This window comes from Gigantopelta aegis, chromosome 3, assembly GCF_016097555.1.
Source record: "Gigantopelta aegis isolate Gae_Host chromosome 3, Gae_host_genome, whole genome shotgun sequence".
Lineage (NCBI taxonomy): Eukaryota > Metazoa > Mollusca > Gastropoda > Neomphalida > Peltospiridae > Gigantopelta > Gigantopelta aegis.
In genome coordinates, this window is record NC_054701.1 from 13,693,117 (window position 1) to 13,707,445 (window position 14,329).

Genomic DNA, 14,329 nt, shown 5'->3' on the forward strand with positions numbered 1-14,329 from the left:
CTGGTAAGAGATCAACCACTAAGTCAATCCTGTTCCTGTTTGGCAGAAACTAAAGTAACCGTTCTTTTAAAAAATGTGACTTTTCTTTTTTCTCTTTTTTTTCAAAAGATAGAATAAATGTAAATATTCTTGCTAATGGAGCATATCGACCAGCTATTCAGAAACACTGGAATACACCGCGAATATTTACACTGAATGAGTACAATGCAATTAGCCGAACTGCAAGTGTGTGCCTACATTGTTGGATTATGCATATGTGTTGTTTGAATAGTACATTCGGTTAGTTAATATTTCAGTCACAGTTTGTAAAGAAAGCACTAAGCTTAACAGCGACATTATTAATAATTAATAAGAGTAAATATTTTGTACAAAGACCCTTGCCTACAATAAAAGGCTGTGTTGGTGATGAATGAATCTCCGACGAATTGATGTTATTGGAAGAAAAGCCATGATATGAAAAGCACAAGTAGAATCTGATAGAAGAGAAAGAAAGAAAAATGTGTTTACCGATATCAGAGTACATACTTCCCGACAGCTTCTACCCTGGTTAATGCGAAAACATGTGACTGGGAGAGGCGTGCATGAACCTTGAGTGCTACTAAATCCCACTTTCTTATTGAAGCGAAAAAGGATATTGGAAAATGGTTTTAAGAAGTAGTACAATCGTTTTAAGTGGTGAACGCGTGCATTAGGCTGGGCGTTACGTCAACATAAATTAACGTTACGTGTTCAGTGCGCTAACGTCGATTTGTCTAACTGTTTTAAAATTGCTTCTAACAAAATCAGATACGGTCCGTTTTGACAGACGGTCTTAACTGGGATTCAAGAAAATAGAGCAACCATGATCACAATCAATCAAAATCAATACATGTACAAGGTAATGAAAATTGGCATTCAACTGATAAACTGTACATGACCTTTGCTAAGCCAATCTTAAGAACACCGGTTGAAACGGGGATTAACCAAAGGGTCCGCCAAAGGGTATCGATCACACGACCCATCGCATCTCAGGCAAAGGCTCCACCGCTGAGCTACATCAACATCCAATAACCGATTTCTTTTTAATTATTATTTTTTTTTAGCTAGAGTGTCATTGAACATTCATTCTGAACCCCATTTCTCCTCTTCAGTGCCACTCCTACACGCTCAGTTAATGGGCCATGTCATATAAGAGTCTTCCCGTTGTCCTGTCCGGAACACTCTATTGCAATTACTTTTAAAATTAAAACAACCACTCAAGCTTGTGTACTTTAGTTTTATTCCTAGGCCCAGTGTAAGGATGGTGCATAAAAAAGATCCCTTGCTACTAATCGGAAAGAGTAGCCCATGAAGTGGCGACAGCGGGTTTCCTCCCTCAATATCTGTGTGGTCCTTAACCATATGTCCGACGCCATATAACAGTGAATAAAATGTGTTGAGTGCGTCGTTAAATAAAACATTTCCTTCTTTCCTTCCTAGGCCCAGTGCTGTATATATACAGCCTTTTGTCATAGCAATCTTCCTAGGGCCAGTGCTGTATACATACAGCCTTTTGTCTCAGCAATCTTCCTAGGGCCAGTGCTGTATACATACAGCCTTTTGTCACAGCAATCTTCCTAGGGCCAGTGCTGTATACATACAGCCTTTTGTCTCAGCAATCTTCCTAGGCCCAGTCCTGTATACATACAGCCATTTGTCTCAGCAATCTTCCTAGGCCCAGTGCTGTATACATACAGCCTTTTGTCTCAGCAATCTTCCTAGGGTCAGTGCTGTATACATACAGCCTTTTGTCTCAGCAATCTTCCTAGGGCCAGTGCTGTATACATACAGCCTTTTGTCTCAACAATCTTCCTAGGCCCAGTGCTGTATACATACAGCCTTTTGTCTCAACAATCTTCCTAGGTCCAGTCCTGTATACATACAGCCTTTTGTCTCAACAATCTTCCTAGTCTCAACAATCTTCCTAGGCCCAGTGCTGTATACATACAGCCTTTTGTCTCAACAATCTTCCTAGGCCCAGTGCTGTATACATACAGCCTTTTGTCTCAACAATCTTCCTAGGTCCAGTCCTGTATACATACAGCCTTTTGTCTCAACAATCTTCCTAGGCCCAGTGCTGTATACATACAGCCTTTTGTCTCAAAAATCTTCCTAGGTCCAGTGCTGTATACATACAGCCTTTTGTCTCAACAATCTTACTAGGTCCAGTGCTGTATACATACAGCCTTTTGTCTCAACAATCTTCCTAGGCCCAGTGCTGTATACATACAGCCTTTTGTCTCAACATTCTTACTAGGTCCAGTCCTGTATACATACAGCCTTTTGTCTCAACAATCTTACTAGGCCCAGTGTTGTATACATACAGCCTTTTGTCTCAACAATCTTCCTAGGCCCAGTCCTGTATACATACAGCCTTTTGTCTCAACATTTTTCCTAGGCCCAGTGTTGTATACATACAGCCTTTTGTCTCAACAATCTTACTAGGTCCAGTCCTGTATACATACAGCCTTTTGTCTCAACAATCTTACTAGGTCCAGTCCTGTATACATACAGCCTTTTGTCTCAACAATCTTACTAGGTCCAGTCCTGTATACATACAGCCTTTTGTCTCAACAATCTTACTAGGTCCAGTCCTGTATACATACAGCCTTTTGTCTCAACAATCTTACTAGGCCCAGTGCTGTATACATACAGCCTTTTGTCTCAACAATCTTCCTAGGCCCAGTGCTGTATACATACAGCCTTTTGTCTCAACAATCTTCCTAGGCCCAGTGCTGTATACATACAGCCTTTTGTCTCAACAATCTTCCTAGGCCCAGTGCTGTATACATACAGCCTTTTGTCTCAACAATCTTCCTAGGCCCAGTGCTGTATACATACAGCCTTTTGTCTCAACATTCTTCCTAGGCCCAGTGCTGTATACATACAGCCTTTTGTCTCAACAATCTTACTAGGTCCAGTCCTGTATACATACAGCCTTTTGTCTCAACAATCTTCCTAGGCCCAGTGCTGTATACATACAGCATTTTGTCTCAACATTCTTCAGACATTTTCAAATCATTTACAATAAACTTATTGTTCCGGGCGGGACAAAAAGGTATCATCCTTTTATGAAATGGCCCTAATACAGTCTAAGATTTCATCCATTTCAGTTATACTTATCTTCATGGTTATATTCCATTAAGGTTTAAACACGCTGTCCTGGAAAACACACACACACACACACACACACACACACACACACACACACACACACACACACACAGACACACACACACACACACACACACACACACACACACACAGAATGGGTTAGTGGTTAGTTGTTAGTAGTTACTGAGAAAGAAGACGGCGTAGTGACCTTACACCTACCCGTTTAGTTATTAAACTCGCTCAAGGTGGGAGCCGGAGCCGGGATGCGAACCCAGTGCCTACCAGCCTTAAGTAAGTTGGCGTAACAACTACACCCCTGAGGCCGGTGTCACGAAATAATCTGGCATGAAGTGGTGTTGTAACCTGATTGTATTCATTTCATCAACTGTCTGCCGGATTATTACGTTAGACAGGGAATCGATAACACTGACAAACAGGTAAATGTGACAGTTTAACAACGGCTTTAGCTTGATCCTTACAAGGTCAAAATAAACATCAGACGTAATGAATATTTAACACGTTCAGCATCACAGTGACAAGAGATCGCGACGTAGCCCAGTGGTATTTAGCGCTCACCTGATGCGCGGTCGGTCTAGGATCGATCCCCATTGAGCTCATTTTCGTTCCAGCCGTTCAACGGCCGTGGTATGTGCTATCCTGTATGCGGGATGCTGCATATAAAAGATCCCTTGCTACTGATGACAAAATGTAGCGGGTTTCCTCTCTAAGACTATAAGTTATAATTACCAAATGTTTAACATCAAATAGCCGATGATTAATAAATCAATGTGCTCTAGTGGTGTCGTTAAACACAATACACTCAGTCGCCAATATCTATCCTTTACCTTCGTTTTCATTTTTTGAAAATCTACGCCTGGACATGAAAGGTAGAACACATGTTTTTCGTCTTTTAGTAGCACAAGCAGAAGGAGTTTTAATGAAGCTATTTACAACACGACCTGGGATTTAAACTCTTTTTTTATTACCGCGAAGCCCTGCGCAACGATTTCCACACACTATATGCTACTATAAGATTTGTTTATATTCTACATGAAGCATCCGCCGCTTAGCCAAGAAAAGCGAAAATACCCTACCATCTGTGTAGTTGTTACTGTGTATCTTAAAGCTACACTCTCTAATTTATGCTTCATGTCTAAGCATTTACATTAAAGAGACTGGCAGAGTATTTTTTGGCAACTAATATTACATATTAAATATATATTCCTGTTTAGAATAGCAGTGTACATGTATGTATATCCAACATATTTGCAATAATGTTTGTAGTAGTTATTTTTTTTATTTTTTGTAATATATATATATATATATATATATATATATATATATATATATATATATGTTTTCGTACGTACGAAATTATTGTACTGTAAAATCCGGTTTGAGGTTTGAGCTACTACAAACATTAGAACGATTAGGTATTGATATTTTAAAGAAATTCTATATTTAATGTGCAATTTTAGTCACCAAGGCTATGTTAGTCAGAAACACCTAACATGGGAAGCAAATTCATCAATTTTTGTTTTCTTCAGGTTGTCTAAAATGGCGATGAGATTTGTGAATTAAAGATATCCATTGAAGGCTAAGACATACAATATCATTGAGACTGTAGTAGTGTTTGTATTTTGTTTTTCTCCCTGATATTTATACACTTGGGATTAGGTATTGCGCCTTTTATACAATACCTCTTCTGGAACCAGACTGTGGAACCAGGGCCGAGGTCAGTCAGCTGAAGGAGAAACACGCTCGCTAGACTGATTTATGCAAATATCCACATCGGGGACTAGTCAAATAATTCGTAACCATTGCTGAACACAGGGTTGACCTAACAAGTTTAAAGGGAGCTATCACACTGGCTCCCCATCGCTCCCCTCAGACTAGTTCAAGAAGAGTAATTTTAGCTCCCCTCACCATGTGAATTAAAAAAATAAAATAAAAATAGTGCTGTAAAAATATAAAATATCAATGCTCAATATGGTAATGTCTTAAAGGGCTCCCCATAATGTACGATATAGGAGCAATTAATCACTCCCCATCTAGGAAAGAGCTACTTCCGAGTCTGAACAGAGACATACGTCATTACTTCGCACTTTATGCTCTGCTCATCCCTAGGGAAGGGAGGCAAGTATCGATCATGGCCGAGTCTATATGGTAAGCAGGCATGTTGAATGTTTAATTTAAATGCTATCCAATTCAGTTAATTAACAGCCGTGGTCACTGACTCGTGCTGATTACTGCATCTGAATACTGCATAAGGTGAGCAGTTTGAATTATGGTTCATCGGCACTATCTTTGCTTTCGGCGGATTATGCGGCGGGGTGATGGTCTAGGCTGTAGCGAACGAACTTGTAAGGGGTGGGGGAGAGAAGAAAGAAGAACATTCGCGTTGAGCAGGAAGGGGTTTAGGCAAAAACAAAAACGAAATAAAAGCAAAAACTATCAAAGAAACCAAAAACAAAACACCACCACCATCACCCCCCCCCCCCCAAGAAAAAGAAGAAAAAAGAAGAAAAATGCCACACAACAACTACAAAAATAACTACAAACACAACAAACAAAACCAAATAATAATTTTAAAAAAAACGCACAAAAAAAGCAAAAAAAACAACCCAAAAACAACAACCCAAACTACAACAACAATAACAACAACAACAACAACAAAACAAAACCCCCAAACAAAACAACCCAAAAACCACTATATTATGCAACTTTGAAACTGATGTCAATTATATTAGGTTTATTGTATCAATAAACCCCATGGGACAGCATACAATATAATAAACATGTAAAAATGCAGTGTACACTATCATATATATATATATACCAATAAATAACTTAGGATAGTTCCACTTTGCTTTCCCTTATTTAAAAGCAATTATATATAAATTGTGAAACCACTGGTGAGTGCAATAGAAAAATCAAGAGTTGATATTTCGTTTAATTTGTAACTGACGGACAAATATTATGGTGAAATAAATAATTTCTTTGAGGACAAGAAAACACTAGGACGTTAAGCCTTGTAAAGAACCAGTAAAGAACGTTGATCTTCAACTAGAGAATTATTCTATTATTTAACTAAACGAGTGATCTCATTTACAAACCAGATATAATCGACTCCCATTAGAACGAATAACGGTACTATACTCCTACCTGAATGCAATTTGACTTTCATTTAACTGTTACCATAGTAACACGATAAAGTAATGAAGGGAAAATAATTAGGAAACGATTGTTTATGATGCTTGTTTGTCCGTGTAATGACTTCGGCTTGAATACAAAACCGGTCGGACATTGGCAACATGAACTAATTAAAAGTCCACCATTTCAAAGTCCACACTTTAAATGATTCTTATTTAACCGTCACTATTTTATTTCACTTTTAAAATGTTATCATACCAAAATATTATATATATTCCAAGGTATTTGATATACCAGGTGTTGGGCACTGGTTGGAACGGGAATACATTCCGTCCACAGAGGAGATCAATCCTACGACCCTATACTCTTCAAGAGGATGCTCTACCCCCGAGCAACATCTCGGCTCCACACGACTGAATAATTGTAGACTTTGATACACTGAACGACAAAAGAAACACCAATAATAATTTATTGCTTTAAAATTATTCAGTCTGACGTTTTTGTGTCTATTCAAATTATCGATGTCCTCTAAACGTTTTAGGCCCATTTTTGTCTGCCTATTTAGTATTTACCGAATAATCGTATAATAAAAACTAATAAATGCTAAACAACTTCGCGTTTCTTTTGTTGTCCAGTATATATCAATCACTGACCACAGACATACAACCTCAAAGTTAATCAAACTGTCAGTGTGTTAGTATTAAAGACTTCTTTCTTAGAAGAAACTAATTTATCTGCGAATTAACGTCTATTTTAAAGCTGGAATGAGGCAGCTGTCAAGGCCGCTCGTTTTCCTATTAACTCTTCATTCAAGAAGACTGAAGCACGTCCGTACTACTATAGTACTGTCGGAAATAGAATAAAAATGATTTTCGTCGATTATTTCTTACGTATTAAACAGACAAGTAAATATTTTGTAAATATCTATTTAATGATAGTAAATTTAGCATTTACTTGTTTTGGCACTCATACAAGGTGGTGTTTACTCTTGAAATTAAAAGAAAGATGTTAGAAAACAGGTTATTTGTACACTTTATTGGAACAGACTATAAAAAATTGTGGTCAACATGCATTGTCAATTTCATTACTGTTACAATATGTGAAGAACTGTTTCTGATGACTTTTTACCCCTATCCCTCTCCAAAACAAAATATTTGTAGACATTGATAAGTAACTTTTGAGCAAAACTGTCAAGAAACATTTTAAGTTTGTGATCTATTATACCGGTATTAAAGGTGCTATCTCAAAGTTGCATAATGACAGCTATTGCAAATCATGTTTTTATTAAATTTTGCTTTAACATTTAAAGACTACACCTTTCATAACTATATGCCCATAAATGATTATAGGAAATACTTTTATTTACTAGCAGACAATACATTTTTTATTGGAGAATTTTTTTCACAAACAGATGCTCACATATAATTTCTAATATAGCACCTTTAAGTGGTTGCAAGATTGTGTAAATTTCTAATGTACTTATATTGAATTTATATTCACTAAATATGCTTGTCATAATTAATAATTTATGCTGCAATTCAAAATAATCAGTTAACTTGCAGTTTTAAATTAAAAGTTTGTTTAAGGGTAAATGAAATTGAAACATATCATCAAAATGTGTTATAGTCTGTTCCAATAAAGGTCACAAATCGCCTGTTTACTGACATTTTTATTTCAATTTCAAGAGTAAACACCACCTTGTACATCAATGAGAGCCCAAACAAGTAAATGCTAAATTAGGTAGAGTATCATTAAATAGGTATTTACAAAATATTTACTTGTCAGTTTAATATAAAAGAAATAATTTACAAAAATAATTTTTATTCTATTTCTGACAGTACTTTAGTACTGGCCTCTGGGGCGTTATAGGAAGGAAGGAAATGTTTTATTTAACGACGTACTTAACACATTTTATTTACGGTTATATAGCGTCAGACATATAGTTAAGGACCACACAGATATTGAGAGGAAACCCGCTGTCGCCACTTCATGGGCTACTCTTTTCGATTAGCAGCAAGGGATTTTTTTATATGCATCATCCCACAGACAAGATAGTACATACCACGCCCTTTGTTACACCAGTCGTGGTGCACTGGCTGGAACGAGAAATAGCCCAATGGGGCCACCGACGGGGATCGATCCTAAACCGACCGCGCGTCAAGCGAGCACTTTACCACTGGGCTACGTCCCACCCCGGGGAGGTATAGTTAACCCACGAGCTTCAGGCCACACATGTGCTGGCTTTATATGTGTGTATTAGTAATAATGTCATTAAGTGACTGGTACTCAGGCTCCTACCTTCACTTGCGTGTGGGCAGGGGAAGGGAAGGGAAGGGAAGGTGGGGCGGGGGGGGGGGGGGGGGGGGCAGGATCCTGCCAATAAAAAAAAAAAAAAGTGATATTTTAAATTGTCTCTTTTTTTCTATCTGTGAAAGGCTATTAATGTGTGCCTTGACTTTTGTCATGACCTGGTTATTTTTGGCTAAATACGACTCTGGAAAGTCTATGTATAGAATTAATGTATAGTAATGGCCAGTGAAGTGCAAAATAATTCAACATTAGATCTTACTAATTCGGGCACAGCGAGGTCTTTTTAGTGCTGTAATGTTATTAACCTTAGCAGAGGAGTGTGGATCTTCAGAAATGCATTTCAAGTTATTGCATGGTGCGAGACGTGGCCCAGTGGTGCACGGTCGCTCTGAGATCGATCCCCGTCGGTGGGCCCATTGGGCTATTTTTCGTTTCAGCCAGTGTGCCACGACTGGTATATCCATTATACCCATTATAAACATATATATCCACTATACACAAGCAAAGGCCGTGGTATGTGCTATCCCGTCTGTGGGGTGATGCATATAAAAAATCCCTTGTTACTAGTGGAAACATAGAGCGGGTTTCCTATCTAAGACTTAATGTCGAAATTACCAAATGTTTAACATCCAATAGCCAATGATTAATAAATCAATGTGGTCTAGTGGTGTCGTTAAACAAAACAAACTTTTTCAAGGTATTTTAATGTCATTAAAGCTTAACATATTTATATATAATTTGGGCGTGGCTATTTTGGGAATACATATTTTGGGTATAACAATTTGTTTTACATTTATCGTCTTGACTTCGATGAAAAGTGAAGCCATAACTAAAAAGTAAAGTTTGTTTTATTTAACGACGCCGCTAGAGCATATTGATTTTTTATCTTATCATCGGCTATTGGACGTCAAACATATGGTCATTCTGACACTGTTTTTAGAGGAAACCCGCTGTCGCCACATAGGCTACTCTTTTTACGACAGGCAGCAAGGGATCTTTTATTTGCGCTTCCCACAGGCAGGATAGCACAAACCATGGCCTTTGTTGAACCAGTTATGGATCACTGGTCGGTGCAAGTGGTTTACACCTACCCACTGAGCCTTGCGGAGCACTCACTCAGGGTTTGGAGTCGGTATCTGGATTAAAAATCCCATGCCTCGACTGGGATCCGAACCCAGTACCTACCAGCCTGTAGACCGATGGCCTGCCACGACGCCACCGAGGCAGGTCAAAAGCCATAACTAGTGCGCATAGAAGTAGTAAATGGGGAAGTGCCATTATGTGTACAACAAATTAAACGTTACGGGACAAATTTACAAAACCTCGTTGGGTTTTTCTTTGTATTTTTTATATATATTTTTGGTTATAATGTATAATTGAAGTACAAATACAGAACATGCCAGCTTTGAACCCAGGTCGTAAATCATCTACAGCTATAATGGATTACGAATAATGATGTTTGATGACAACAGCTGTACCGTGAGGTTCCGACCGGACGTGCAGTTTGTAACACTGACCTAGTGACATTTCTCTTTGCATGTACAGTATTCCGAGAAAATACCCAGACTGTATGGATGTCAGCAGCATTATCATGTTTCTTCATTTGTAAAAGGACCGTGTAAGCCGCATGCATGACATACTGACAGACGCTATCATTAGGTTGCAGAGAAGTAAATTGACCAATGAGCGTCGTGTTGCCCACGAAGATAGTGCTTTTAATATACACCCCCTATTTGAAAAAAATAATTTATGAGTTTGAAAATAGGTAAGAAATTGGATCTTTGACAGGAATTGCACCTACATTTATGGTGCACAGTTGTGTTGAATGAGATCTCACTTTCCATGAGTGATTTGTACATACCGAGTATGAATACATGGTCTGGGTGGAGAGACTTCCTAGCAGCCGTGAAATGGCAAAATGGGGGGTGCCTCCAAAAATAAGAGATTATTTCCAGATTTAGGTTGACATCACCCAGTTCAGACATACTTGCTGCACAAAACAAGGACTGGCCATCATCACTACATGTGTGATTCACCTGGGAAAATTCTCTTTTTCTATTTTTTAAAATTTATGTTAATATAGTGGACAGTGTGTTATGATTTACTTCGCTGTTACCATTAGCCTCCAATGTGACATACAGATTGTACTCGGCGTAACACAGGACACAAATGCGAACCAGTGTACAGTATAGAGGTAATAAATGTCCTATACTGTGCATATTGTACAGTGTACATGCCCGGGCAGTCACAGACACAAATACATCACATACAGGATGTGGACGAGAAGTCAAAGTGACATTTCATGTAAGCAGTTACATTCTCTGGATTTGTGGTTTTAAGAAAAGAAGTTTTACATTAGTTATATTACAAAAGGTGTGTGTGTGTGTGTGTGTGTGTGTGTGTGACGTATGCGCGCGTGCAAGCATGCATGTATGCATGTATATAAATATGTCTTTATATATATATATATATATATATATATTATACATGTATGGTATTGCATGGTGTGGTATGGTATTGCATGGTGTGGTATTGCATGGTATGGTATTGCATGGTATGGTATTGCATGGTATGGTATGGTATTGCATGGTGGGGTATGGTATTGCATGGTATGGTATTGCATAGTGTGGTATTGCATGTTATGGTATGGTATGGTATGGTATGGTATTGCATGGTGTGGTATGGCATGGTGTGATATGGTATTGCATGGTGTGGTATTGCATGGTATGGTATTGCATGGTGTGGTATGGTATTGCATGGTATGGTATGGTATTGCATGGTGTGGTATTGCATGGTATTACATGGTGTGGTATGGCATGGTGTGATATGGTATTGCATGGTGTGGTATGACATGGTGTGATATGGTATTGCATGGTGTGGTATTACATGGTATGGTATTGCATGGTGTGGTATGGTATTGCATGGTATGGTATGGTATTGCATGGTGTGGTATTGCATGGTATTACATGGTGTGGTATGGCATGGTGTGATATGGTATTGCATGGTGTGATATGGTATTGCATGGTGTGGTATGACATTGCATGGTGTGGTATGGCATGGTGTGATAGGGTATTGCATGGTGTGGTATGGCATGGTGTGATATGGTATTGCATGGTGTGGTATGGTATTGCATGGTGTGGTATGGTATTGCATGGTGTGGTATGGTGTGGTGTGATATGGTATTGTGTGGTGTGATATGGTATTGCATGGTGTGGTATGGCATAGTGTGATATGGCATTGCATGGTGTGGTATGGCATGGTGTGATATGGTATTGCATGGTGTGATATGGTATTGCATGGTGTGGTATGGCATGGTGTGATATGGTATTACATGGTGTGGTATGGCATGGTGTGGTATTGCATGGTGTGATATGGTATTGCATGGTGTGATATGGTATTGCATGGTGTGGTATGGTATTGCATGGTGTGGTATGATATTGCATGGTGTGGTATGGTGTGGTATGATATGGTATTGCATGGTGTGGTATGGCATGGTGTGATATGGTACTGCATGGTGTGGTATGGCATGGTGTCATATGGTATTGCATGGTGTGGTATAGCATGGTGTGATATGGCATTGCATGGTGTGGTATGGCATGGTGTGATATGGTATTGCATGGTGTGGTATGGCATGGTATCACATGGTGTTGTATGGCATGGTGTGGTATTGCATGGTGTGATATGGTATTGCATGGTGTGATATGGTATTGCATGGTGTGGTATGGTATTGCATGGTGTGGTATGGTGTGGTGTGATATGGTATTGCATGGTGTGGTATGGCATGGTGTGATATGGTATTGCATGGTGTGGTATAGCATGGTGTGATATGGTATTGCATGGTGTGGTATGGCATGGTGTGATACGGTATTGCATGGAGTGATATGGTATGGCATGGTGTGGTATGGTGTGGTGTGGTGTGGTGTGGTATTGCATGGCATGGTATGGTATGGTATGGCGTGGTGTGGTATATTGTGGTGTGGTATAATATAATATGATACAGCACGGCGAGTATGGTGTGGTGTGGAATTGTATGGTATGGAATGGTATGGTATGGTATGGTATACATGGAACCTTCATATGCATGCATGGATCTAAAAGAACCGTTTATATACACTTTCCAATTGACAGGACAACACATACCATGTAACATAAGTTCTTCTCCAACTACACACACACACACACACACACACACACACACACACACACACACACACACGCAAACCTCAGGCGCTTTTAAACTAAAAAGAACATTTTGTATTCGTATTTTTCTGGATGGTTAATGCCCCTGTTCTCCCAACTGGGCACGACCCTGAGAATTAACTTCCGCCTTCATCCATTAAGATAGTAGGTCATATCGACAAAAGGAAACCGGGAATGGAGATAATGACATTACCAGCTGTTTGGAACGGGGAGTAAAAAAACAGACGACAGGTAATATACACGATTATTGATCAACTAGCCGTGATTTTACAAACAGCCCACATTAAACACGTCATACGGGGCCATTACGACACAATTCCGTATTTGCCCATGTGCTATTATGAGAATTATACTGCCAGTATACTTTTCTGTTGGGTAATCTCAGAAAGACTGCAATTTATGTTCCTCGTAAACTAGGTTTATTTGCTTCTGTTAATTCTTTCATTAAAATTAAAAAAAAAAAACCCCCAAAAAACCAAACCCCCCTCCCCCCAAAAAAAAACCCACAAAAAAAAAAAACCCCGCAGTTACACTATATATTTTCAATTTTAGGAAAGTAAATTATATTATTTTACATTACAAAATGTAATAATTATAACCCCTGTGTATCTATTATCGTTATTGCCCCTTAATAATGTAGCTAGTAATCAGTTCAAAGTAAACGTTTAGTTTTGGTCACAAGTATTAATTCTCTTCTGGGGACGCAATGGAGCTCATTGGTATTTAGCGCTAGTTTCATGCGCGGTCGGTCTAGGATCGATTCCCCTCGGTGGACCAGGGCCGTACCCTGATCAAAATCCTAGGGGGCACTACTTTTTATAAACAAATGAAACACTATACACATTAAACCCTGAGATGTGTATGCTATGTTCTGGAGTGAAAAACCCCGTGAGATTCTCAGAGGGGTACGACCCTGTGGGCCCATCGGGCTATTTCTCGTTCCAGCGAGTGCACCACGACTGGTATATCAAAAGGCAGTAGTATACATGTGCCATCCTGTCTATGGGATAGTGCATATAAAAGATCCCTTGCTACTAATGGAAAAATGTAGCGGGTTTCGTATCTAGGACTATACGTCAAAATTACATCTAATATACGAAGATTAGGACATTAATATGCTCTAGTGGTGTCGTTAAGCAAAACACACTTTAACTTTAATTCCCTTATGTCAAGTTTTTTTTCTAAACGTAGTAGTCAGTACCTTTATAAATAATATTTCCCCGTGACATTCCTCCGAAAAATGTGTAATGATGTTTTGACATATTTCAGTGCCCCTGGCGTTATATTAGCAGACGACATCCCCTGGCGTTAGCAGACGACATCATACACTTAAGTTACCAGTACAACAAAATGAAATTGTCGAAAAAACCCGAAGCAGATATTTAACTCATAAACGTATTCAAATAAAGCACATTCAGGTGTACGGAACAAAATTGATTTTTGTTTTCAGTCAATTGTCACTTAGCTATTTAAACATTGTGCAGCAGTGCACCAGCATACTGCACGCACTTTTACAGCGGTAACATCCGTTCTA

At 38.9% G+C, this 14,329-nt stretch overlaps 1 protein-coding gene across 1 annotated transcript in view; it reads right to left on the bottom strand.

The window, feature by feature from the left end:
- LOC121367546 (universal stress protein in QAH/OAS sulfhydrylase 3'region-like) overlaps positions 1-14,329 on the bottom strand; it is a 59,713-nt gene that overhangs the window by 44,396 nt on the left and 988 nt on the right. The gene's annotated exons all lie outside the window — the stretch shown is intronic.